We start from the raw sequence: 27,620 nt of genomic DNA, 5'->3' as shown, positions 1-27,620 counted from the left end.
ATTAGGTGAATATGTCGCATCACATGTGATCAGGGTTGAATAATCTCAGAGTGCTGGATTTGGCCCTATTGCGCAGCTCTTGTCTGATTCCAACCGTTGTAAGGACGAGTCTTTTATTTGAAGGATTATCTGAGCCTCATTGCATGTGATGGTATTCAGGTGGTGGCTAATTAGCATTACAAGGAGGCCTTCAGCAGCTGAGGGCTGGTTTGAGTGGAGTTAGAGATTTCCCTAGGGCAAGCCTAGGATGAGAGTAGCAGAGATCAGTAGTAGTAGAAGTGACTTGGTGGAGTCAAGGCAGTTCTTGAGGAAAGTACAGATAGATGTGGAAGGTAGTATGGGCCCGTACTACTGAAAGCAGAGGATCCGTACTCGAATCAAGGAAGGCCGAGACAAGACCAGGAAACTAGTGGTAGTATCAATGATCCCTTGAGATATTTCAGTTTTCTGATGTTGCTATGATGTGTTTCAGAATGGTGGTTTTGCGTCCGAGGACAGCAGCCGGCAGTGGAGGTGCCGGGGAGGGATCAGGATCAGGCTCGGGGGACGAGCGCATGGATGAGCAGACCAGAGAGTTTCTTTCTTCAGAGATTACTCGTATCATTTTAGAGCAGACTCCTGTGATCTTCGGTTCGATCAAGGAGGGTATCCTAGAGCTGATGGATGAGAGATTGGGCACCTTCCGTGCTGAGGTGGCGGCCATGATGGGTTCGCGTACACTTACATTCAGGGAGTTCAGGGCATGTGGAGCTCCAGACTATCATGGGGCGCGGGACCCCATAGCGAGTACTAGATGGTTGGCGGATGTGGCCAACGCGTTCCGCACTAGCAGGTGTCCCGAGGAGGACAAGGTCAGATTGGCGTCCTGTCTTCTGAAGGACAGGGCACGGGATTGGTGGGGGGAGGTTGGACATACCATTGGAGATGATGCAGCGTTGGATGCCATGACCTGGGCTGATTTATCTACCAGGTTCAGGGTGGAGTTTGCACCAGTTATTGAAGTGCAGCAGTTAGCTAGAGAGTTTCAGGACCTCACCCATACTACAGAGACCGTGGCGGAGATCACCGCCAAGTTCAGGGAGAGGGCTCTTCTTGTTCCTCAGTATGCAGCCGATGAGGAGATGAAGAAGGCCCGTTATCATGAGCCGGTCCAGCTGTAAAACGTTGGACGACATGATTGCTAGGGCTCAAGAGAGGGAGATTGATCTCGGGATGGAGAAGAAGAGGAAACCGGAGGCGGTTTCGGGTTCAGGAGGTTCGGGCAAAAAGCCCAAGGTTTCAGATCACAGGTCCAGGTTTCAGCCGAGCCACAGTCGATGTGGCAGGTGTGGGAAGATGCACGATGGGGTGTGCAAGGCAGGGAGTTCCGGCTGCTTCAAGTGCGGTCGGACTGGGCATTTGAGAAGGGATTGTACGGCCCCTGCTACTGCCGTTGCAGCATCAGATCTGATTTGCTTTCAGTGCAATCAGAGGGGACATAAAAAGTCCCAGTGTCCGAGTTTAGTTGCAGTAGGGAAGGTGGCTGCACCTGCCCCTGCTACTTTGAGGATTACAGATGGCCGGCAGGGCCGAGCCGAGGCGCCAGTGGCGAAGAGTAGGGCGTTTCAGATGACAGCAGAGGAGGTGCGAGCGACTCCTGATGTGGTGGCGGGTATGTATCTTCCCTTCATCTCTTTATTTTTATTGATTGATTATTGCTTATGATTGTATGTTTTATATAGGGTCGTTCTCTGTGAACGACATTTGTGCTATGGTATTATTCGATTCGGGGGCTACCCGATCATTCGTATCGCTTGCGCTTAGCAAGAGATTTAGCAGAGCTCCAGGGGAGATGGATTGTCCTTTAGAGTTTGAGATAGCAGATGACAGGATCGTGAGGGTCGGCAGAGTGCATAGAGGGTGTTCTCTTCAGTTGTTTGGCGAGCAGTTTTCGGTGGACCTGGTTCCTATTCCCCTGCGAGGGAATAAGGTTATTGTGGGTATGGATTGGCTAGGCCCCAATGGGGCGGTGATTGATTGTGAGCTTCAGCTAGTGAGAGTTCGCACTCCCAGTGGGGGAGAGTTAGTGATTCAGGGTGAGAGGCCACAGCGCGGACCGACCTTTTGTTCCGCCACAAGGGCGAGGCGCTATTTTCAGCAGGGTTGCGCTGGTTATGTAGCTTATGTCTTGGATACCCGGGAGAAGGGCAAGACGAAAGTTGATGATGTTCTGATAGTGTGAGACTTCCCGGATGTATTTCCCGAGGATTTACCGGGAATACCTCCTGAGAGGCAGGTTGAGTTTGGGATCGACCTGATTCCTGGTGCGGCTTCGATAGCCAAGGCACCGTATCGCCTAGCTCCCCCTGAGATGCAGGAGTTGTCCACGTAGCTGCAGGAGCTGCTAGACAAGGGTTTCATTCGGCCGAGCAGTTCGCCTTGGGGAGCGCCGATCCTGTTTGTGAGGAAGAAGGATGGGTCGCATCGTATGTGTATTGATTACCGGGAGTTGAATAAGGTAACGGTGAAGAACCGTTACCCACTTCCGAGGATAGATGATTTGTTTGACCAGCTTCAGGGAGCGTCTTGGTTCTCCAAGATCGATCTACGCTCCGGGTATCATCAGATGCGGGTTAGAGATGAGGATGTGTAGAAGACTGCTTTCAGGACCAGGTATGGTCATTATGAGTTTGTGGTGATGCCATTTGGGCTCACCAATGCCCCAGCAGCGTTCATGGATCTAATGAATCGCATGTGTAGGCCGATGCTGGATCGGTCAGTGATAGTATTCATAGATGATATCTTGGTATATTCCAAGACGCAGGAGCAGCACGAGGAGCACTTGAGGGAGGTGCTAGAAGTTTTGAGGAGGGAGAAACTTTTCGCAAAGTTCTCCAAGTGTGAGGTCTGGTTGCACGAGGTGCAGTTCCTTGGTCACCTCGTCAACCAGAAGGGTATTTTGGTGGATCCGGCCAAGATAGAGACCGTGATGCAGTGGGAGGTCCCGAAGTCTCCATCTGAGATTCGGAGCTTCCTAGGGTTGGCAGGGTATTACCGGAGGTTCATTCAGGATTTCTCCAAGATAGCAGTGCCGCACACCCGACTGACCAAGAAGTCGGTGGTATTCCGTTGGGGGCCTGAGCAGCAGGCAACATTCGAGACCCTCAGGCAGAGATTGTGCGAGGCTCCGATCCTTACCTTGCCAGAGGGAGTAGAGGACTTTGTAGTCTACTGTGCTGCCTCAATCACAGGTATGGGAGCAGTGTTGATGCAGCGGGGCCATGTGATAGCTTACGCCTTGAGGCAGTTGAAGCCTCACGAGGCTAACTATCCTACCCATGATTTAGAGCTGGGGGCGGTTGTGTTTTCCCTCAAGATTTGGAGGCATTATCTTTATGGGGTCCATTGTACCATTTACACGGATCACAAGAGCTTGAGGTACCTTATGGATCAGTCGAGTCTGAACATGAGGCAGAGGAGGTGGTTGGATGTGCTGACGGATTACGATTGTGAGATCCTTTACCATCCAGGGAAGGCCAACGTGGTGGCCGACGCCTTAAGCCGCAAAGTGCCGGCAACCCCTATCAGAGATTTGTGTTTGAGGATGACAGTGATTACTCCGTTGTTGGAGCGGATCAATGAGGCTCAGGTTGAGGGCCTCAAGGAGGAAAGGCAAAAGTGTGAGAGGATAGTAGGCCGAGCAGCTTCGTTTGATTATGACAGTCGGGGATTGCTGACACTTCATGGGAGAGTGTGGGTACCGTACTGGGGAGGAGTACGGCAGGTGTTGATGGATGAGGCTCATAAGTCTCGATTTTCTATCCACCCAGGGGCGACGAAGATGTATAGAGATCTTCGACCCGATTATTGGTAGCCCTGCATGAAGCGGGATTTCGCTTGGTATGTTGAGAGGTGTCTGACCTGTAGGAAGGTCAAGGCGGAGCACTAGAGGCCTCACGGCAAGATGCAGCCGTTAGACATTCCCGTGTGGAAATGGGAGGACATCACCATGGATTTTGTCATCAAGCTTCCCAAGACCGCACGAGGAGTAGATTCGATATGAGTAGTAGTGGATCGGTTGACGAAGAGTGCTCATTTTATCCCAATCCAGGAGAGTATATCAGCAGGAAAGTTAGCCGATATCTATGTGCGTGAGATCGTGGCCCGTCATGGAGTGTCGGTATCAGTAGTATCATGCAGGAAGTGTAGGACCCCGATTTGTTGGGGCGAGGTCGGTCAATGAGTCGTTGGGAGCACAGAGGTGGTGCTCAAGACGACCGAGTTGATTCAGCAGGTCCGTAGTAGATTGCAGACTGCGCAGAGTCGGCAGAAGAGCTACGCCGACAGGAGGCGTTCAGACTTGGAATTTCGGGTGGGCGATATGGTCCTCCTGAAGGTCTCACCCTGGAAGGGTGTCATCAGGTTTCGGAAGAGGGGCAAGTTGGGCCCCAGGTTCATTGGTCCCTTCAGGGTTTTGGCCCGAGTGGGTCGGGTTGCGTATCGGTTGGATCTTCCTGTAGAGCTTAGCCAGATCCACAACACTTTTCATGTGTCTCAGTTGAGGAAGTGTTTGGTGGATGAGTCAGCAGTTGTTCCCTTAGAGGATATTCAGGTTGATAGCAGCCTGAATTATATTGAGAGGCCGGTCGCGATTCTGGACCGGAAGACAAAGACCTTGAGGAACAAGGCAATTCAGTTAGTGAAGGTGCAGTGGCAGCACCGGAAGGGGTCTGAGTGGACGTGGGAGGCTGAGGAAGAAATGAGAGAGCATTACCCGGAGTTATTTGCAGATTCAGCCGCAGCAGACTTCGAGGACGAAGTCTGAAACAAGTGGGGGAGAATTGTAACGCCCCGTCTCTGGTATGTTGCTTTCGTGGCATTTATTTAGAAGTTTTATTGAGGGACTCGGCGAGTCTATGGCCTGACTCGTCGAGTAGGGTCGAGTTTTCGTGCACGTGTTAGTTGGCGACTCGGCGAGTCCATATTCGGGGCTCAGCGAGTCTGCCTGCCTGGAAGAAACCCTAAATCCCCGGGTTGCTCACTATTTAAGCAATGCTATGTGCCCCAAACTCGCCTCCTTCACCCTCAAAGAGCTGTGAGAAAACCCTAATCCATTACTTATTGTTTTAAGTGCTTTTGTGTGGATTTTGAAGGCTTGAAGAAGAAGAAGAAGAAGAAGAAAGGAGCAAAGAGAAGAGGTGTAGAGCAAAGATCCAAGGGCAAATCAGAGTTCATTGAGGTATTTCTCGGATTCCTTCTGTTTTATGCTTTAGACCTTCATTAGAACTCTTCTAGGGCTAGTTTGATGCATTTTCTAAGCCCTATAGTTGTATGGATGCCTTAATAGGACGAGATATCCCTAGATTTGTTCATTTAGGAGTTGTAGAGCCTGGATCTGTTGCCTTTTTGGAGATGCCTTGCATAAGAACCCTAGATCTAGCCTTTATTATGCTTTTTGAGCCTTATTATCTTCTTGGTCGCTATTGGGCACGTAAAGATAGAATCTTTACGTGCTAATCGAGTTAAGGAAGCCCAGATCTATAAGTTTCAGACGTTGGATTCAAGCATAATCGAGTTTAGAGTAGCTGCATGGATGTGACTCGGCGAGTCGGAAGAACGACTCGGCGAGTCAAGTTGCGAGTCCCGTTTTTCCCTTTTTGAGTGATGTCGAGTGGAAGCCAGTGAGTAGTAGAGTGGACTTAGTGAGTTGGAGGACAGACTCAGTAATGGAGGGACTCGACGAGTTGTTCTACAACTCGGCGAGTCCAAGGCAATCTTCTTAGCTCAAGAACAACTCGTCGAGTTGTTCATGTGACTCGGCGAGTTGGATGAAGATTGTCTGAGTTCTTGGATCGAGAGGGTACTCGTCGAGTCGATGCCAAACTCGACGAGTAGCCACGAGTAGGGTTGAGAAGTGAAACTAGAGACTCGGCGAGTTGGCAGCCCAACTCGGCGAGTCAGGTCAACTGTGGGTTGACTTTGACCGAGAGAGTTGACTTTCACCAAGGGTAAAAGAGTCATTTTACCCAGTGCAGTGTTTAGCATTTGATTGAGTGTGTTTATGGACTTGTAGCCGGGAAGATACCGGAGCAGCAGCAGTTAGCTTCCAGAGCCATTCACACAGCAGCCAGTTCACGAGGTGAGTTTCCCTTCAGTAGGAATGGGTCTAAGGCCAGTGACGACCCGTTCAGTTAGCCGTAGTTTCTGGACTTCGGTCCAATGCAGTAGCTAGTATGTTTGACGCCTCTGTGGCTCAGACAGGATTTATGTGTTTGTGCTAGTTGATATGTTTATGCTATGTTCAGTCAGCTTCGGACTTCGGTCCGATGAAGGGGACAGAGGTCCTAGTCAGCTTCGGACTTCGGCCCGATGTAGGGGACGGAGATCCCAGTCAGCTTCGGACTTCGGTCCGATGTAGGGGACAAAGGTCCCAGCCAGCTTCGGACTTCGGTCCGATGTAGGGGACAGAGGTCCCAGTCAGCTTCGGACTTCGGTCCGATGTAGGGGGCAAGGCCCCAGTTAGCCCGGACTTTGGTCCGATGCAGTGGGCAAGGCCCAGTATGTGCTTATTTGTCATATTGTGGTATGTGGTAGTTTGGAGGAGCTCACTAAGCTTTGTGCTTACAATTTCAGTTTTGGTTTCAGGTACTTCCGCAAGCAAAGGGAAGAGCTCGGGATGATGGCATCGCACACACCACAGCTTCAGATTTGTCCTGGGAGTTGATTTAGTTTTCTTGATATGTTTGGATACAGTTGTGATACAGTTTTTCTCACAGTATTTCATTATGGTTTTTGAAACACAGAGCTTATGATTTTATTATGTGATACTCAGTCTCATGGGTTTTGTTATAATAAAAATCGAAATTTTTGGGTGGTATTTTTGGGATGTTTCAGCCATAATAATCATACAAGCATAACACTTATGCTCCCACTATCATGATGATTATTATCATATAAGCATAACACTTATGCTCCCACTAGCTTTGACATGTATTCAGAAAACAAATGAACTTTCAGAAAACAATGCCTATTGAATTTCTGAAATTCATATTTCTAATACTAGATGCTTCGATAAGCCTTTATCTAGGCTTCTTAACCTTATACACCTTTGTCTTAGATATCTCATATGTGTGTATAAACAATTTAGAACTTATGTTACTAAGTTCCAAACGTTGAAACTAATTGCCAAATCTCATAATTTGAACTATGGAAAGGGATGCCGTAACCATAATCAAATTTTGAGAATACAATTTTTCACAATCGCAATCTTCTTAAAATCTCTTTTAGTGAAAGCATTTCCTCACAGTCATTTTCATTAAGGAGGGAATCTTATGACACTTAGATTTTATGGTGTATGAGTTCCTATCCATGTGAATTTGCCAAAACCAAGGTTTGCGACAAATCCAAACTCATATGCACTGAACTTTCTTAATCTTGATTTCTTGCCTTATGGTAACACAAGTGTCCACCATGTCTTCCAAGTAGTTTAGTAACTTGTCCTTACATATCAATGTACTTTCCATCGACTAAGGCTCTAGTATGCATTCAAATGAGAACTCATAGATCTCACATACGCAATTAACTCAATTGGAATGGCACAAAAACAAAATAATGTCAGCACGATAGGTTGCAAACCTCAAGTCGTGTGCTAGTGATGATCGATAAGGTATATTCTTGATTTGTTCTTGAAACCTTTCAAGACCATTAAGACTCCCACTGACTCCTTGACATATAAGATTCTCTTGTCAAGAAACATTTCTTGACAAAGCAAATATTGAAGAGTTAGTGTAGTTCTTATCAAGACAAAACACTTCACAAATTGGTCCTAGTTGGTCTTTGTCTTATTCAAGACATTACAACTTACCAATTTCTAATGTGCAAGAATAAGAAAAATTTTCCAAATTCCACATTTGATGAGTGTTATAAACCTACTTAAGACTTGTCACTCAATGTCACAATCTTGGAGTATGACTCTAAGACTTGATGTTGGAACAAAGTATGATTGACTCTTTGATTTAACCATTTCTACAATTCTCGATTCCTCTTCTTAGACATGCAAATGCACTAAGACTCACTTAGAGGATCAATTGAGATATGGTTCTTAATCATTAAGACTTCATCATAAAACACAATAAAAGGTACTCTCCCTTCTTCTTAGAATGGAGAAAATTTTATCTTTCCGCCTTCTTGATTCTTCTTTATTCGTTCTACTATTCATTGAAACTCTTTCAATCAACTTAGAATTATACTTAATCTTATAAGTATAATCATATTTACTAAACTTTAGTAAATCATGACGAATATCTTTGTCACTCTTGTGGTGGACTTGATCAACGCACAACCTAGTGTACTTGATCTCCTAGTCCTTCAATTGACACTTTGCCAAAGAATTAGTCTAAGTTTCTCAAATGTGAAAGTTTTTCATTCATCATACAATACATATTGCATGATTCCAAGTTTCTGTCCAATTGAAACTTGGGCGATGAGAAACTCTCCCTATTTGGTAAACTTTTGACATTTCCACAAATAACATAATTAAGAATCAAATCCATTTTGCTGATAATAGAAGTACACAAACATCAATTTTTCATATATTTCATTGCAAGGATAAAAAAATAAGATAAAAACCAAAATTTATTTTATTCATAAAAAAAAGCGGAAAACATGTCCTTACAATGCAAAATTCAAATGAAAACTATGTAATCATATACTCCTAACAAATATATCATAACTTCCTAAGCTCAAAATCTGATCTTCGAATTCATGCGATCGAAATCCATTTCTTCGTGATCAGACTCATCTTGCTCTTCCATCAAACTTCCTCTCTTTTCTCTAATCCTGCAAAACATGCAAATGTAATCTTATCACATTATGAATAAAGAATAGGAATTTAAATGGAGTTAGATAGTGGATTTTATACCTGAAGTAGAGCCATACTTATCGACTCTTCTATCTCTTAGATTCTTCAGGTCCTTCGGGAAGCTTCGTATCCATTTCCCCTTCTCTTGGCAGCAGGAACAGGTGGTGTCCATGGAAGCATGGTTGGTTGAGCTATCAGACAAATATGCTCCATTACTTCGCCAAATCATTTCTGATTCAGCAGCAATGAGCATGTAAGTCAAGTCAATGAGGGTTGCGTCAAGTTTCATCATATAATACTCTCTTATGAACTTATCATATGATTCAGGGAGTGCCTAAAGAACCCAGTCTACAGCCAACTTATTTGAGATAGACGCACCCAACATAATCAACCTATCAATGTGTGATTTCATCCCTAGGATGTGAGCACACACGGGTTTGCCATCTTGATGTTCCATTTCCAATAGGGACTCGGTGATCTTGAACCTTTCAAATCTTCGATCATTAGGGTTAGGGAGAACAACGGAAGGAAGAGGAGGAAGTGAAATCAAGTTAGTCCACAGTGATCCTTCACTTTGAATCAAGCTTTCACTTTCATTAGGAATACTTTTTCCTTGGGATTCGGGAATACCACAGTTAGAGTCAGACATCTACAAAACGAGAGAAAATTCAAGTTAATTTGATTTGAATTCTTGATGTAACACCCAAATGAAACATCAAGCTAGGATCCAACACAATATTCTACAACCTAGAAAAGTGATGCCGTAATCTAGTTGCAAAAATATTTGAAGGTAGGTAAATGACGATTTACCAATTTCCACCATGAAAAACGAAAAGGAAGATTAAGTTTTAAATGAATTGAAACTCCTAGATCTTTTGAGATTCATTGAACTTTTCAATGGCATGTTTAATCTCGATTATGCCCTACTATTTGTGACTGGGATGCCGAGGATCACAAACAAGGTGTGAATAACCATACGAATCACGTGGTGCACCCAATGCTACTATCACCTAATCAATGTGCCGGTTAGTCACACACGCTCCATTGATCTATGACAAACATCGAGTCACCCTTCGCTACCAATGTCATCCCCAAATTAGTGTGTCGGTTAACCACACACGCTCCACTAACGTTTGACAGGGGTACGAAGTGTAATTCTATGGATTAGCATACAATTTCACATTTTTCCTAAAGTAACTATGATTTGGGAATTTGAAAAAGCATTTAGTTACTTTGTAATTCATTATACTTATAATGGAAGGTTTCTGTCCTATCCTACCCGTTCGGCTAATGACCCTCCACTAGTCAAGAGTGCGGTGGGTAAGAGTGGATACCCATTCAATCACCATTTTATAGGCAACTTCCTTAAACACCCCTTATAGACCAGCTTCGTGAATGAGGCCTACTAACGGTAAGACTGACTGATTACTCATACATATATAATATTAGACTTTTAATGTTATATATAGTATAGGGTGTATTTTACACTTTTAAAATACTAGGTGGTTTAACTTAGTAAATTATACTTTTAATTTAATTAAATGTAAACCAAAAACTTTATGGATTTATTAAATCACTTTTAATTATACATTTTAATTAATTAACAAAACCATAGGGTGTGATTCAAACTTTTCAAATTACTAGGGTTTTAGAATTTAACATTTCAAAATTAAACTTATAATCAACTTTTAAATTCCAAAACTTGAGGGCAAGTTTTGAAACATTTCAAAACATTAGGGATCAAATAACAAATAATTCAAATTAAACAATTAATTTCATAATTATCTATATTTGGCCTAATCTTATTTTAGTCATTAGATAATTATCAAATAACTTTAAATAATCCATATTTATCACATAAACAACCAATATTTAAAAGATTTGAAATTATCTATTGTTTTGGCATGGATAAACACTTAATTAAGATAAAATTCGGATTTCAAATTTATAAAACAAATTAAGCATCAAGTCCAAGTCAAAACAGCAGCCAAAACCCGAAAATCCCTCTGTCTGACCCCTGGACTCGCCGAGTCAGGGACTGGACTCGCCGAGTCACACAGACTCGTCGAGTTCATCCACTGACTCGCCGAGTCAGGTCGGGCAGAGGCCAAAAATTCGTTTTTCAGTAAATAAAACAGATAAGCATCAAATATAACTGAAACCAATCAAGGCTCTGATACCACTGATGGGTTTTATGCATAAGAAACAATCCTATGTGCTCATACAAACCCTAATGCTTGGATCTAGGTTTCTCTATTGCACATGCTATGAATCCAAGACTAACAAACTTAGATCTATGATATTATAAACTGAATTAGGGTTTAGAGAATTACCTTTGATTGTTATATAGCAATAACAATCAATTCCTTGCTTGGATTGGCCTTAGAAAGCTTAGTGCCTCAAGTGCTGCACCTCTAATGGAGTCACAAACACCTTATGCAACTTGGATGAAGAGGAGAAGAAAGGAGGCTACCAAAAACGACTAGAAACCCTAGAGAGTTAGTTCCACACGTTTTTGGGGCCTAAGGGGTCCTTTATATACTTGTGTAGGCTGCTAGGGTTTCAGTCAAAACCCTAATGGACAGCTTAAACTCTAAGCAGCCCATGGAACCTTCTGGATAAGGCCATGGACAAAAATATGATGGGCTCCCATCATAATTTCATTCACCCCTTGATCCTTTAGCATTCCTTAGCCAAATAACTCAATTATCCAATAATTGCAGTCCAGTCCCCTAAATTTAATTAATCTCTTTTAGCCACAAAATTAATTCTTAATTAATTCTTGACTAATATAAATTAAACAATATGATTTCTCCTTTAATATATTATTCTCATAATATATTAATAAATCATATTTAAACCTTTCTCTCCTTAAATCATCCTACATATTGCTATGGTGAAGGCAACCCAAAAGGACCATGCTCATAATCGGGTCAAGTACATACCAAAAGAGTTATGGACTTAGACACTAATCCAACAAGTTGCACTAGTTTTAAACATGTTTAACAGCATACTTAATGCTGACGACAACTACCTAGGTGATGGAAGTTGCACTTATTGCACTTCGGTAGGTTTCCAGTATACTGTCTGGCCGGGTTAGGGATAATTGTAATACTAGCAGTGTTGGTGGTAGAAGTTGCAGATGTCGTGGCTGCGAAGGCTGCCACCGGCGATGGTTTCTTGTCTGTCCTTCGAGGTGATTTGCCTTTAACTCTACCCCAAAATTTTCGTTTATTGCTCTTTGGTTTCAGGTTCGGAGTGTCGTGGTAGTTTGTTACTCGTGGGTGTACTTGGGTGTCACTTGGATTGGAATTGTTGAAAACCATCCGGCTAACATTTGCGTTGTTAGCGTTAAGGTGAGTCAGAACAGCTGTCACGACAACTGAGACTACAGCTTGAAAGGTAGCTGCATCAATCTGAAGAGTTGGTGTTTGGCTGATGGGTTGATTACTTTTCTTCGGTGACATGATTCTGTAACACGAAAGAAAAGGAGTTCGTGAGATATTATGGTTGAACCAAGATGTATTTCGATTGCTTAAGTAAAGAGTAAGAGTATGTTCTTGAAAGTTTGACCTACATCCCTATGATGCAGTCCTAGTACGGATTGGAAGTATGTTTGTAGAATGGTCTTAAGACGTTTGTCGTTCAAGCCGAGGTATCTTTGGATGGTGAATAACATGATCTTACCACTAAAAGAGACTTGGAAATGTCTCCGGAGTTAAATTACTATAGTCCAATGACTTGACTAAAGCATGTTTCAGATAGACTCCAACGAAGGTATAATGAGGGTTTTTGAACAAAGAGCGACACGGAAGTTAGCCGACTGTCAGTATCATCGATGTTTAAGATGTAATAAGTTTAGGAAAATTTTATCTTGAAGAAGGTCTTACATCATATCAGGAGTAGAGAGGTTTTGGCCACATAAAGGCCTAACTAACAGTACTTACAGTACAAGATAGTTACATAGAAAAAATGCTACATAGGACATACACAGGAAAAATGATTCCTTTAAACAAGGAAGGGAAATAAAGCCTTTCTTACTGGCGGCGGTCATCCTTCTGGTGAACTCTCAGTTCAGCCAGTTGACGTTCCATTATCAAGAAGGTGTCTTTCGTACACTCTCTGGCGTACTTGTATCTCTATGACTTCGATTCGTGTTTTAGCTAATGCTTGCAGCAGGGTCTCATGGTCTCTCTCAGATCTCTCACAAGTGTTTTCAAGATGATTGGTGTAGATGGTGTGCATTCTTGCGTTGGTATTTAACCTCTTTGCTACAATGGAGAGCCGTCCTGCCCTGAATTTCGTTTCGAGCAACTCTACGGATTAGGATTTGTAGAACTTTGTCTGCTGAGCTCCCCTTACGTTGTAGCAGCTTCGGTCTCCTTTAAACGACATAGGTTGACCTTGCTATTCACTCCATGTTTCCAGGTATTCTACCCAAGGAAGTGTCGAGCTATGAAGAGCTAGACGAGGGTTAGGATTTGAATTGGGAGTTACCGGGGGTAGTTTCTCCTCCTCAGGTTCAGAGTTATCCTCATCTGAAAGGTCTTCAGTATGGTGATCATTCAAAAGGGATTGGATGATCATTCTCTGGTTCTTCTCTGAAGCATCCAGCATTGCCTTTGTTCGGGAAGTACGGGTCATCGTGGGGATGGGGTCCAGCTATGTTATCTATACGGTAATTGGGGTATAAGAATCTAACACATAAGTAGTTTATAGTAATACACGAAATACTCCTATAGTATTTTAGGTTTATGTTCTATTGTTCTCATTGTGGTATTGTGGGTAAGTTTTTAGACTTGTTGCAACTCACAACCACACTTAGGCACACGCTAGTCAACCCTCAGATAATATAGTTGATCAGGCTATATCATCCTAGTTTTGACTATATGTCTCTAAGTCTACTTGTGCTGTCCAACAATCGTAATACTTTTGTTCTGTCCTAGTGATACTGATTTTAGTATGGATGCAGGCACGTATACTTAATTAAATATTTTATTATTTAAAAGTATAGACTCTTTATCATAGTATTTTAATCCCTATTGTATTTATAGTTTGTATATCTTTTATGGGTTGATATAGTCAATTCACTATAAACAATGCTCTGATACCAATCTATTCCCCCCCTTGAAAGCGTCTGAAAGGAAATATAAAATATGTAAGGCAGTTGGATAAAGAGTTTTGAACATGTAAAAATGTTTGTCGTGAACTATTATAGTTTTTACAAAAGTTTGTTTCGTTTGTATAATGAACCCTAGTGAAATGCTCACTTGTTATGTAAAGTGTAACCTTTATGGTGACATAAATGACCACATTTACTCAAAGTATTGATAAAGTGTTTGATTTGTATGTATTTATCCACACATTTAATTTAAAAAGACAAGATGTTATCTTGATATATTTTGTGTACTAAAGTTTCTATGTAGTAGTTATGAATCACATATGGTTTGCTTGAATAAGAGAGTATATAATGAAACTTTAGGTTACACATGATAATAACCGTGTGTTTACTTGTATTCCCCCCCCCCCCCCCCTTCCCCCTTGTAAGCGTATAAAAAGCATTGATAACATATTTGAAAAAAGGTAGTTTATAGGGGTATGAACTCACTTGTTCGGTTTGAAGAGAGTAGGACTAGAGTCGAGCAGAACTTCAACCGCGAAAAGCTGCGTCTTCGAGCTTCTCGGGGGTCTCGGTAGCGTAGAACCTTCGTCGGGGGCTCGGGTGTGGAAATCGAGGGTGTCGGGATGGTCTCTGGAGCTCTAGGGTGTGTGAAAGTGAGAGAGGATATGAGAGATTTGTGTCAAAACCCGTAGCTCAAACCCTCTATTTATAGTGCTGGAGGATCGCGTACGCGGGGCGTACCACCGGAGTACGCTGGGCGTACTTCGGTTACGCGGGGCGTAATCTTGGATTACGTTGGGCGTAATCTTGGATTACGTTGGGCGTAATCTTGGATTACGTTGGGCGTAATCCAGTCTCCCATTTTCTAAATTCCATAACATTCGCGTACGGGCTCTGTTTTTCGCGTTCTTTATATCCACGTGTAGGTGGGATTATGCTCTACAACTTTCATTTAGACTCTGTCGGCTAGTTTTGACTTTATTTTTAATGATATATTTTTAATAGGCCGGGACTGCTAAAGTCCGTTAAAAATTCATAGTTTCTTTATTCGACGTCGGTTTTCGTTTGTCTTTTTATCATTTTACTCCTATTGTGGAGATCTTCAACTTTCGTTTAGGTGGCGATAGCTAACTAACACTCGATCTTCAATTCGAGTTTTTAGCCCTCTACTACTGTTACGAAACTTAGGAAAATCGTAACTTCTTCATACGAGGTCTAATTTGGGCGATCTTTTTATGTACGCTCACCATTTAACGAAATCTACGACTTTTGTTTAGATACTTAAGGCTAAAAATTATTGTATTGAAACTTTGCGTTTTTCGCTTAATCGGTGTTGCCGAGTTTCGTCGCGAATCTTAGATTGGTCATAACTGCTTCGTTATAACCCGGATTTTTGTGTTCTTTATATGTACGGAAACCTTGATACAATTCCTACCACTTTATTTAACCCAAATAATATTTTAGGAAAGTTATATTTTGGCCTAAATTTGAGTGGTGTTACATTATATTGTCTCAAAATGTCGGGTTGTCACAGTATTTGACTTAATTTAATGTTTTATTGATTAATATGATTATTTTTAAGTGTAAAAATAAATCTAGATATTAACTGAGAAAAATGATTAATGTAAAATAATATTTAGTATTTTGAAAAGTTTAAAAATACATCCTTATGGATCTTAGTATTAATTTAATTAAGTGATTATTTAAAAGATAATCAATAAATCCATAAAATGGTTTAAATTTAATTATATTAAAATTTCAATTTATTAAAAGACTAAACCCTTGGAATTTTTGAATGTTTTAAAATTCACCTTATACTATGTATACATAATTAAAGGTTTAATATATATATATATATATATATATATATATATATATATATATATATAATGTATAAGAATAGTTAGTCGAACCGCTAGTACACCTCATTCACGAAGCTAGTCTATAAGGGGAGTATAAGGAAACTACCTATAAAATGGTAGTTGAATGGGTATCCACTCTCACCATCGCTTCCTTGATTAGTGGAGGTTCTTTAGCCGAATGGGTTTGATAAGACAATTAGTTCTCTTTAATAAGTATAATGCGATTAAAAGGTAACTAAACTATTTTTTTTTTATAAAAATCACTCTTAGTTACTTTAGGAAAATGTAAATTTGTATGCTAATCCATGAAATTGCACATTACACTTTATAATTCGTTAGTGGAGCATGTGTGGTTAACCAGCACACTAATGGGGGACTAATAAAGGGTGGTAATGGGTGTCTCAGAAATTATCGTTGATTAATGGAGCGTGTGAGGCTAACCGACACATTAAAACGAGAGGATAAATGGCATCGAGAGTAACAAACTAATTTGCATGGTTATTCACATCTCGTTTGTGATCATCGGCATCCAAGTGATAAAAGTGAGAGCAGAATCGAGATTAAACATGTCATTGATTAGATTCAATGAATCTCAAAAGATCTAGGAGTTTCTGAAAGAGCCAAACTTTCGTATTTCTGAAAGACCCATTATGACTCCAAAACATGCTACATGCATATTTATAAACAATATTTACATTGATAGTTTGATAACAAAAGACTGGATACAAATCGACTAATTTTTTAGTATATTACCTAACTACCCAGGATTATAGTTTTATACATACATGAACACTAATAACAAAAGTAATAGTATTATCTATTCAAAATCTTCTAACAGTATATGTCTATATTGGATACTTATTACCTGCAATTATTTAACACTGATAGGGGTAAGCGGTGATGCTTAGTGAGTTCAATAATACATACAATATAACGTTATGCCATATATATACTTCAATATAGCAGAAGAAAAGAGGAACAAGGAACAACAAACGCCTATGTGAATCATTCGACAAGCTTTCCATATCAATCGATGATTTGATTCAGTGATATACAATCATTGAGACATAACAATTTCAATACTTGATATACATCAATAACGCTTCGGCCCAAATGGCACAGAAGACATACAATTTCTGATTAAACATTTTGGTAGATTTTAGGCTTTCAGCCCTATCTAGCTTTCTGCCAATGCCATAGAATAGAAGTCGTTCTCTTACGAGACATGCTCTACATGGCCAGAGGCTACATATCGGTACCACCATGAATCTAAGTCCTTTCACTGATCACATGGTTAAAGGTACAACTTTGGTACCATAATAGCGGAAATAATAATACGAGATGATAACATGGAAAAGCACATACATATATAACACATAACATACAATTATTCCTATATATTGAACTCACCATGGAATAACCGAAGGAATAAAAGATATTTTGGGCAGCACTTCGACTATAAATATGACTTTCTGTGACGAAACCGAGGATTTTTAGGTTAAAACCGGCCTTACTAGAGCAGAGTTTTGGCTAGAAAATATGATTTTCTCGGGAACTTCGGAGCGTCGGGACTTGCTTTAGGTGTCATGGATGATACTAGGGCTTCAGGGGGGGATGGGGGGGTTAAAAGCAGGCTAAAGAAGGTTTAGAGAGTGACAGATATCAGAATTAGCAAACAAATCCCGAAGGCTTCGTTTTCTATTTTTGGGTGAAATTTTGAGGTTCACGACGTGAACCACGTATGTTCATGTCGTGAATTCGATCCTGGTCACCCCCTAGGCTTTTTGGGTGTCTTCTAGGCTTAAATGGTGTCATTTAGGTAGTTCACTTCGTGAATTCTATGTTCACGTCGTGAATGTAGTCAGGTCTCGAAGTTTGTGCTACGAACTTCAAAAATCCATATCTTTCGCATACGAGCTCCGTTTTTTGACATTCTTTATATCCACGTGTAGGTGAAATTATGCTCTACAAATTTTGTTTAGAATCCATCAGATAATTTTGATCTTATTTTTTTATTATATTTTTAATATTATATATTTAACGGGCCGAGACAAGAAAAGTCCGTTAAAAATTCATAACTCCTTCATCCGATGTCCGCTTTCGTCTGGCTTTTTACCGTTGTACTCCTATTGATGAGAACTTCGATTCTCATTTAGGTTGTCTCGGCTAAAAATCACTCGATCTTTATTTCGAGTTTTTAGTTGTCTATTGCTATACTTAATCTTAGAAAAATCATAACTCTCTCATACGAAGTCAAATTTTGATGTTCTTTTTATGAAAGCTCTTGGTTTAACGAATACTACAACTTTCATTTAGTTCATAAAGGCTAAAAAGTAGTACCGAAAACTCACTTTTTACGTCATACGGTATCGTGTCGTTTCTGTCGCGAAACTTCAATAAGTCATAACTTCTTCGTTATAACTCAGATTTCGATGATGTTTTCGCCTATATGTTTCTAACGTTATTCTTTACAACTTTCAGTAATATAATTTTACTTATTTTCAACTTTAGATTTTTGTTAATTTCAGTAACTGACATTTGATTGGAATCTCATTAGACTTCCAATACTTTTTGAATGATTCTAAACCTAGTTTTACTTCAATTCTAGTAAAAACTATCTGTTAGAACTCAACGCTCAAAATCACATAATGTTTCATAATATTATTCATTTTTAAAATTGCATAACATGATAACTGAACGTGTATGTTACAGTTTCATAAGATTGAAACTGGTAAAAGCCTTACCTCCCTAAAATAGATCCGAATTTGATTACGACATCTCTCTTCAAAGTTTGAATCAAAAATATGGATCCTAGCCTTAATTTAAATTAATGGGTTTATAATTAAGGACTAAAATTAACTAACTTGAATTCTCTTTTCTCTATTATAGATGTCAAGTCAAGAAAACAATGGTCTTCCTAATTCTTTTGGAAATGGTTTTCCTCTACCATCTAAAGATGATCTTCCACATTCTGATCAAGCAGAAATTATGTTCCCTTCTTCGAGCAATGGTGGAAATGGATATCATGCTTCTTCAAATCTCCTCCTCTATTGACTCTCCCTAAGTCATGTTTTCTTTAAGTTGAAAAATACAAAATTAATCAAGCCATATTGGCATGTAAACATCAAGATGGAAAGTCTATGTGTACGCAGTTCTGGAAATGAAATTGTACATTGATAGATTGGATATGTTGGGTGTCGTTTTTCTAAAGGAGCAAGCCATTAACTTGCTTTTAGTCTCACTTCCCGAGTCATGTAGTCATTTTATTGAGACCTTTTATATAAGCGACCATGACGTGACCGTAATTGATCTAACACATATGTTGATTGTTGCTGAAGCAAAAATGATTAAGAGCACAAGTGAAGAAAAGGTGTTTGAAGTGTTTGAATCCAAAATTTCCATGGACATTAACAATGGTAGTCCAAAAAAGATTCCTCTTCTTAATGGAAAAGGATCGGACATGGTCAAACTGTTTGATCATATGGTAAAGATAAATGCTAGTTCTGAGATAGTTACATGTGTTAATTCTAAAGAGTATGTATGTTTCTATTGCCAATAGAAGTGACACTGGTTGCGAAGCTGCCTAGACTACCTGAAAGATCTTAGAGATGGTAAAGTCAATTCATGTGAGTTTTACTTCAAGTACATCCATTATATAACTCTAGTATTTCCTATTCATAGACTCTTAATACATGATGTGATGATCATAATTTGATAGTATTGCAGGATCTAAGAGAAAGAAGGAAGCTTAAGAAGAGTGAGTTAAATCTTAATGTGAGATATGGATTTCGTTTGCATTGTTCGATGATTATATTTTTGAAGCTACTACTTAGGAGTTATGATAATTTAATAGATTGCTTAGGAAATGTCTATAAACATAACTTTCAATTTATGCATTGTAAGGACAAGTTCCAAATTTTCGTTTACTATCAATAAAAGTGAAATTTTGGTTTATATAGTTGGTTTACTTTATATTTCCTTGCAATGCCATTTATAAAAGTTTTGGTTACGTTTCTATTATTAGCAATGTTAATTTGATTCTTGTTATATCGCTTGTGGTATTGTTATAATTAATTAATGATAAAGATTTCTCATCACCGAAGTTTCAATTGCATAGAATCTTGGAGTCATGCAATTTGAATTGTGTGATGCATGAGAATCTTGATCTTTGGAAAATCATGAGTAATTCATTGATCAAATGTTTTATGTGAGTCAAAGTGAAGGACTAATGAATCTAGTTCATTGATATGGACGATTCAAATCTAGCAAAAAGGATGAAAAATTCTATTCGTCATGATTTACTAATGATTCATTCAATATGATTATGCTTATAAGATTAAGCATAATTCTAACATTTTGAAAATGGTTTTTCAAAGAGTGTCAAAATGAATAAGAAGAATCTGTTAGGCAGAAAGATAAAGGTTTCTCTTATTTGAAAGGAAAGGAGAGTACTTTAGTATCATGTTTTGTGATCATCTAAATGATTGTGGAACTATATCTCAATTGATCCTTGAATAACATCTTAGTGCAATTGTTTAAGTAAGAAGAGGAATCAGATATTGTTGAAATGGTTCAAATCAAAAAGATGAGTCATACTTCGTTTCCAATCAAGTATTAGAGTCGTGCTCTAGTTACTACACATCGTATCTTGAAAACTTGTTTTTATACTAAGTAGGTTTATAACACCTCATGAAAATGTGGAGTAATAATGTTTTCTTACTCTAGCACATTTGGAATTGGTAGTTGTGATGTTTTGGTTAAAACAAAGGATGAACTTAGGCCTATTCCATGAAGTGTTTCTTGTCAATAATCCACACTAAGTTTTAAATATTTGTTTTTCAAGGAATGTTCCTTGAGACAGAAACTTATATGTCAAGAAGTAAGTGGGATTATTATTGATCGTGAAAGGTTTCAGGAGTCAATCGTAAGCAAACGTTTTAGTTATCACTAGCACACAACCTGAGGTTGATAACCTATCGTGTTAAGTTGACACATTCTTGTTTCTATGTACCTTCCAGTTGGGTTGACAATGATTATGAGTTCTATGGTTCTCATTTGTCTGCAAAAGCAAAGAATGTTGGTCATTCAATGTATATTGATCAATTTGGGTGAGCTGCTCATGGAAGCACTGGCAGGCCCTTGTGCTACCAGAAGGCAAGAAATTAAAAACAGGAAAAGTTCATTCCATGAAAGCTAAATTAGAATTTGGTTTTTGTCATAAATCTTATCTTATAATTGTAGGTGGGAAATGATAGATTCACATGGATGGGAACACATAAATCATAAAATCAAGGTGGCAAAAGGTTTCTTTCTAATTCACGAGAATGATTATAAGGAAACACTTTTGCTAATAGATTTTGAAGATATGAGAAAATATCATTATGGTTAGAGTTGTGTTAATTGCGTTCTTAAATTCGTAATATGGTTACAACATCCCTTTTCATAGTTCTAATTGTGAGAAATGGCAAGGCATTGTTTGAACATTCACGACATGTGGTTATAAGTTATGAAAGGGTCTAAACACACACATATGCTATCTAATGAAGGTTTATAAGCTTGAGAAGTCTAGTTGAAGACTTATCGAAGCACCATGTATTAGAAATATGTACTTTAGTAAGAAAGTCAAGAGTACCAGTTGATTTTTGGGCACATGTCAAAGCCAGTGGGAGTATAATTGTTATGCAGATGGAAGCATAATTGTTATGCTAGTAGGAGCATAATTGTCGTGCTAAGTGTTGCAAGTTGGCAATACTATTTGTACGAAACAAAGTTTACAAATTTGCAAGTTGAAAAGTTTGGAAATTGATTTGCTATAGTTAAGGGAGAGGGCACTTATACTTCATTTCGAATCTAAAAGGGTTAGATTGCATAGTTTAATAGAACTTAGTCTTGGACATATATGAATATCTTGTTGAAATGATTCAACATAGGAAATTCGATATATAGAAATATCATAGCAAGAGACTGATCATATATCAGGTCTTTAATGAATCGAGTCCCATATACCTCGAATATAGGATCAATTACACATGCTTTAATATTCACTTGTTCTGATTTTTCCAAATGCCTAGGGCATTGAGAGGAAAAAGGAATAGAACCTTATGTGACTAAAGTTGAACAACTGTCAAGAATGTTCTAAGGTTACACCAAATGATTGGTTGTTTGTGGACAATTGGAGGTATAGTGTTAATTTGGAAGGACCATATTAACATAATTCTGGGTGGAGGTGATTCTTATTCAGAATAAATGGTCATATAGGAATATGGAAATGTTTCCCTAGTAGGAGTTGATTATTGAAATCTACATGTGAGTTGGGAACCTTAATGCAAGGAAGGTGTTCAAGGAGTGTATCTTGAATTTAAAGACTTTATTGTCATGGAATTGGAAGTTACAAGGTTTCAATGGAGCATTTTATGGCATCGTTCGCTAAGCCTCGGTGACTTTGAGGCCACGTCATTAAAAAATGACAATGCATATAAGGTTGAACTGTAATAATTTTTTATGTTGTGACAAGAATTTGGAATTGTGAAATGAGCATCATTGGAATAGTATACAATTGATCTGTTCACAAAGGAAAGACCATAGAGAAACATAGTATGTATGTTTATAACATGGCATGACTAATGTTTAAATAAAGTGTTTAGTCGATTACTCGAAACATTATACAATGAGTAAAGTCTAAATAATATGATGATTAAATAACAAGAATTTTATTTATATTAAATAGTTTTGAGACCATAGATAATTAAGTTATTATTGTGTTTTATTTTGCATGTTTTACTTCCAGAATAATTTGATTATTTGAAAATACACAGTCGATTGTACTTTTGGAAGTAAGTAGAGAATTAAGACTGTCATGAATATAATTGTAGATTGTCTATGGAGATTATACATAGCAATGGTTTTGCTGCAATGTTCATGAGTACTTGGGCAATAGGGATTTTGAGTATTGTATTAACCTACGCTCAGAGAATTACTTCATGGATTTTATCACGAGTAATTTTGAGACGATAATATCTTATATTCTTGAAACATATATATATATATATATATATATATATATATATATATATATATATATATATATATGAGTTGTTGTTTACAAGTCGGATGTGCATTGATAATACGTAAATGCATCAGTAACATGATGTTAGAAAATGTATTGTTATGCGTGATTTCATGAGTAAATAGTGCAAGCATATAAGTCAAAGTTTATCTGTTCCTTTTACCTAACGGGAAAAGTGATATCCGTGGGCCCCTCGATGATTTGATGATGATATCTAAAGTGCTTGGCCAAGACTGGACGAAATTGATTTGTTCAATTGGTAGTCTGATTTCCGTTGTCATAAATCAGAAATCAGGAAACAAATATTGGACAAAGAGATTGATTATAATTCATGTCTCATGTTCTTACGATATCTTGTAGAACAGAGGAATATTTGATCACTTATCTTAGGACACATAAGTGACTGGGTCAGAGTTCAACATCAGCTTTGAGAGCTACAATTTGCTAATCAGTTTTTGAAGAATATACTGGAAACTAGAGCTATTAGACTTATCCAAGTGGGAGACTATTGGATTATGTGTCTAAGCCCATAATTATAATTGGTATATACTTGAATTGATAGTAGCACAGTCCTTTTGGGTTGCTCTGAAAACTAGCAACTGGACAGATGATTTTGGAGAATGAGGTTAATTTATTATTTGATAATAAATTAAAATATATAATTTGTTAATATATTGTGAGAATAATATATTAATTAGAAATAGTAATATTTAATTAATACTTAATCAGAAATTAATTGTAATTAATTTAAGGATTAAAAGAATTAATTAATAGAGTAGTGACTGAATTGTAATTGTTTAATAGTTGAGCAAGAGAAAATCTAGAACCCTCCATATGGGATGAGACAATTTCTTGATGCCTAAGGGTTTCTAGAATAATCCCTGGTTGGTAAACAGGAAAGTGGATAATTACCCGATTTAAGATAATCTTGGATTTGGGCTTATCTAGGGTTTCCTGACTGCATTATAAATAAGGAAATTACCCAATGATTTTCGGCGATATTTTCTTTGGAAGAATTCCAGGTGATTTTGCAACCTCTCTTCTCCTTCTCAATCATTATTCTTTCCTATTGTTGGGTGTGAATCATTAGAGGCATGACATATGTTATGCTTGCTCTCAAGGCTTCAACAACACAAGAATTCACATTGTTGTTACTATATAACAATCAAGGTATGATTTTTATAACCCTATTTGTGGATTTCGAATATTATAGGAACATGTTTAGGTTTTATATTTTCTTTTTCACGTTGTATGTTGAGTTAGAGAAAATGTACATCAAATTATTTAGGGCTGCTTGCACACATATGATTTATATGTTTTGCATAATACCCATCACAATTGCACTAAGATGTTCTTCGAGGATCAATTGAGATATAGTTTCACAATCATTAAGATGATACTAAAGTACTCTCCTTACCTTTAATATTAGAGAAACTTTTTGTAACATTCGGATTCCTAGGTATTATTTTTTATTCTTTTATTTTGGGTGTTGTGAGGAGACTCGGCGAGTTGGAGTCTAAACTCGCCGAGTAGGATCGCGGTTTTTGCACGCGGGTTCGCGTCTGGACTCGGCGAGTCCAATGGTGGACTCGGCGAGTCCACGTTGTTTAATGAAACCCTAATTTACAGGGTTTGAGGCCTATTTAAAGGGGATTATGGCCATCATTTGCGGCCACCAACCCCATAGAGAAACCCTAAAGAGATCTTGAGCGTTTTGGGAGAGAGAGAAGGCCATTGTTAACCTTTGAAGCATTGTTTGGCAAGGAAAAGGAGGTTCTAGCTACGAGGAAGCAAGGGAGGTGGACATTCTTTGAATTTTGAGCTCAGAGTATCACTTTGGAGGTAATATTTTGGCTCCCTTTCTGTTGTTATGATGAACATGGAGGTTTAGGGTTTCTTGACCTCTTTGTTGGTTAGATTTGATGTCCATTTCGTCCCTATTTGTGATGAGACTTGGAATGGGATCCATAGAGGTCTAGAGAAGCTTTATTCCTCAAGCCTTTTGAGGATTCACGGGAGTATTGACCATGGGTTATGAATTATGGGGCCAAAACATCATATAGGAGCAAATAGATGTTGTTTGAGCATCAAGGTTTGGACTTTACGTGATTATCATGCTTGGGGAGGCCAGATCTATGATTGAATGGAACAGATCTGACCTCAGAAGTGGTTTTGAGTTTATGCATGGCATGAACTCGCCGAGTCTGAAGAACAAACTCGGTGAATAGTATGAAGCTTGCCCGTACTCACTCAGTGAGTGGACTTGTCGAGTTGAGGGAATGACTTAGTGAGTCAGGGTGAGTCAGGGGGACTGGGTTCAAGCCGGAACTCACCGAGTTGTTCTTAAGACTCGGCGAGTTGAGTCGTGGTGGCCCCGCAATTCATGCCAGGTGGAACTCGTCGAGTCAGGGAGGTACTCGGCGTGTCAAGAGAGGATCTAAGAAAGTCAGTGGACTCATGTAGACTCGCCGAGTCGCCCTAGTGCACTCGCCGAGTCTGGTCAAAGTTGATCGCTGACCTTGTTGACTTTTAGGGTTGAGTACAGTTGTATTTATGAGTGTATTACTTTGTGTGATTAGGCTGAGGCTAGATCATATTTATTCCGAGTCAGATATTTACCGAGACATCGAGGTGAGTCTTTTCACTATACATTACCTAGAGTAGTATATTGTGTAGACCAGAGAGTCTTATGTGTTATGTATGAGATTATGTGCTATGTGTTATGTGTATGTTGTATGTTGTTATAGACCGGACCGAAGGGTCCAACGATACAGACCGGGCCGGAGGGCCCAACGAGCTATGACCGGACCAGAAGGTCCAACGAGCTACGGGACTGGAGGGTCCCACTGAGACGCATCGACCGGAGGGTCTTATTATAGCCTTGAGTGGCGTATGTGTTGTATGTGGTATTTTGGGGAACTCACTAAGCATTTATGCTTACAGTTGTTGTGTTATGTGTTTCAGGTACCAGTGATGAGTGCGGGAAGGCACCGACATGATCCATACACACTTGAGGAGTTTATGTTTTGGATTCTGGGGACATATTTTTTTGAAAAATATATTTGATACAATATTTTTGGTGTTATTTTGTGAGTAAATGAATGTTTGAAAATGAAAAAAATTGTTTTGAAAATTTACGTTGTTACAAGTTGGTATCAGAGCCTTGGTTTAAGGGATTCAGATGCATATTTGGGCGTATCTGAACTCAAACTGAGGAATTGAGGAAAATTTTTATAATGAAGTAAATTTTTTTTGAAAAGAGTAAAAGAGTTTTGAGACAAACAGAGCAGAGTCGTGTGTACGATCAGCCAGCGCCCGAATGACGACTTCCCCAAAAGTACCCTTACTTTATGTGTTACGAGATATGTTATATTATGCATGCTAGAGTAGGCTAAGTATACATATTAGGACTAGAGTGGCCTGATTTGTGATGCCTTAGCCTAGGAGTTTTCTGCTGCTGAGATGCTTTGAGGGCGAGTGATAGCAGTTAGGAGCTCATGAGAATAGAGTACTTGTAATCCGAGATCCAAGGAGGAGGACTTGAAGTGAATGCTGATGCGGTGTGGTCAGTAGTATTGGGCCCGTACTACTGAAGACACCGGATCAGTGGGCATTTCAAGTAAGAATCTCTTGGACGATGGAGGACAAGTAGGGTTGTGTCATCGAGTATGAGCATGTTCGATCGAATCTCTGATAATTTTTGTTGTAATTCAGAGGCATCATGGTTGGGACTCGACACACACCTGAGACCAGTGGTGTCAGCGACGAGGAGATCCGTCAGTTGATTCATGAGGAGGTGGTTGCTGCCATCCGGGCTAAGATTCCTGAGATGGTTGGGGACATCAAGACCACATTGATTGAGACTTTTGATGAGCGGTACGCTGCGTTGACTGAGGCTGCTACAGCTGCAACTACTACTGCTGTTGCTGCTGCCAGACCTCAGGGAGGTGATTCGTTGTTGTTCCGGGAGTTCAGCAACACGAAGCCACCAGAGTTCGACGGGACGCAGGACCTGATTGCCGCTATGATATGGATCTATGACATCGACGGATGTTTCTATACGTGCTCTTGTCCAGAGCACTTGAGGGTTCGGTTCGCCTTGAACCAGCACCGCCTGGGAGCGAAGGATTGGTGGAAGTTCGTGACGACGAACTTTACTTTGGCTGAGATTTCTGAGATGACCTGGGAGAGGTTCACCGCTATGTTGCGAGAGGAGTATGTTCCCCCGGTAGAGAGGGAACGGTTGATCCAGGAGTTCTTGACCCTCAAGCAGGGTACTGATTTGTTGACAGTCATCACCAGGAAGTTCCATCAGAGGGCGATGTTTTGCCCTGAGCAGGTGTCGACTGAGCAGGCTCGTATGAGCCGTTATCTGGGTGTTCTGAGGAGAGATATTCGGGAGTTCGTGGCGAACTCGACTTACCGGACATTTGCTGAGCTCGAGGCAAATGCCCGGAAGAGGGAGATCGAGCTTGAGACTCAGGCCAGGGAGGAGGTCGAGTTTCAGAGGATGGATCAGCGGCCGGCTCAGTCTCAGCTGGCAGCCAAGCGGGATAGACCCGCTGATTCGAGATTTGGGGGCGCGAAGGTCCGCACTTGTGGGAAGTGCGGGAAGAGCCATGAGGGGTCGTGCAGGGCTGGGGTATGCTACAAGTGTGGGAAGGAGGGGCATATCGCGAGGGATTGTCCCAAGGGATTCTCGGTTTGCTTTCATTGCAAATAGACCGACCA

Source organism: Lactuca sativa, chromosome 5 (assembly GCF_002870075.4).
Source record: "Lactuca sativa cultivar Salinas chromosome 5, Lsat_Salinas_v11, whole genome shotgun sequence".
NCBI classification, from domain to species: Eukaryota; Viridiplantae; Streptophyta; class Magnoliopsida; order Asterales; family Asteraceae; genus Lactuca; species Lactuca sativa.
This window is presented reverse-complemented; position numbering follows the sequence as displayed.